General features: G+C 31.0%; 1 protein-coding gene across 1 annotated transcript in view; it reads right to left on the bottom strand.

The window, feature by feature from the left end:
• Positions 1-1,293: 1,293 nt before the first annotated feature.
• The window catches only part of LOC106681610 (Krueppel-like factor 15), a gene marked incomplete in the record, with an annotated part of 14,432 nt that continues 14,112 nt past the window's right edge, over positions 1,294-1,613 (bottom strand). Inside the window, 1 exon segment of the mRNA XM_024363921.2 lies at positions 1,294-1,613.

Raw genomic sequence — 1,613 nt, 5'->3', positions numbered from 1 at the left:
AATTTGAAAAGGAAAGGATTGCGGAGGGGCTGAAGCTTCGTAAAATCAAAATACAAAAAAAAAATTGAATTAAAACTAGAGCTTTTAAAGAAGTCCGATTGACAAAATAATTGGACTTATTGATTTCATGTCAAATCAACACATTTCAAATACTTTATTACCTCATTATCTCATAAACTAATAAAATTTGACACCAAAGTAGCACATAAATTTGACTCACTCTAGGCATGTTGTAATAAATTGCTTAAATCAAAACTGAAAATTAAATCAAATTCGAAGTAAACAATAACGGTAAAGGTATAAATAAATAATAAAGGTAATCAACATAAAGGCTTATAGAAGTTGCTTAGAAAATCCGCTAGGGGCTGTTATGGATTTAACGTTTAACATGACTTCAAATAGAGCTGCTCACAATCCTATAGTTATAACATTTAACATGGTAAAACATTTTACATTTAACACAACATCATGAATACCCTATAGTTGAGAGTCGGTTATTAGGTCTGGTAAATGGAGAATGACGTCACGCAACAGACCAACTGAGTTCATCACCATTTTGTTTATTGTGTTAGGTTACTTGCTCGTAGTTCGTGTTTGTATTGTTTTGGACGTTTTTATAATTAATAAAGCAAAGGATGACAATAATAATAATATATTAACAGACAGTTGTCAATTAGCTAATCTTGATTCTCTTCCTCACAAGTTAATAGATCAACAAGGCACTCAGTAGCCAAACCTTCACACAACTTCCACTTTTCTCTTAATTTAGGAATGTTGTAATAAATTACTTTAATCAAAATTTAGAAAGTAAACGGTAACATGTAGGAACGTTTAGGAAGGAAAGGTTATAAAATAAGTTGCTCAAAAAATCCGGTAGGAGCTCTAAGCATTTACCATTTAACATGAGTTTAAATAGGGCTGCTCACAATCTTATACTTATAAAATTTAACATGGTAAAACATTTTACATTTATCATAATATCCCTAGTATATAAAAATGCCTCTACTTGTTTACGAAACAATGACAAATGGCGCATGTAAGCAGTAGAGAGAGAGGTTATTTGGATTGGCTGGTATAAGTTTGCTTGTATCTGTAAACGACACGTTGAGGGCACAAAGGGCCCTTGTGCAGCATCTACACGTTTGTGTTCAGTTAGAATTGTTATGCTCACGTTTGCCACTTTCAGCAAATGCAAGACTTGTACACATGCTTGGTAAACTAAGGAAGCAACAAAAGTCGATGCACACGCTTGTATTGTTCTTTTAATTTTTTTATTCTATTTCATTCGATTAATTCTATTTTCATTATAAAAAGGAAGCAAATAAAGATAGGCTAAATGAAGGGAAACTTATCAGCAAATTAGTTGTAGACGATGAAAATGCATATAAATACTACCACATAACCTATAAATTCAACCTTCCTTCTAGAATTTTTATCAGTTACTTGTTAATTTCATTACCAAGACTTAAAATGTCTCTATAATTGTAAACTTGTGCTGTGTTAAATAAAAAATAAACCGGATAAATTAAGTTGACAAGATTTGAAACAAAATATTTACACCGAATCGATAGAATTTTAAAATACACAATCTTAAACTTGGGTTGATTATTGAA

The sequence above is a fragment of the Halyomorpha halys genome, unplaced genomic scaffold, assembly GCF_000696795.3.
Source record: "Halyomorpha halys isolate HHAL.00 unplaced genomic scaffold, Hhal_1.1 Scaffold351.1, whole genome shotgun sequence".
Classification (NCBI taxonomy): Eukaryota; Metazoa; Arthropoda; class Insecta; order Hemiptera; family Pentatomidae; genus Halyomorpha; species Halyomorpha halys.
The sequence above is the reverse complement of the archived record's forward strand: the minus strand, read 5'-3'. Positions and strand labels throughout refer to the sequence as shown.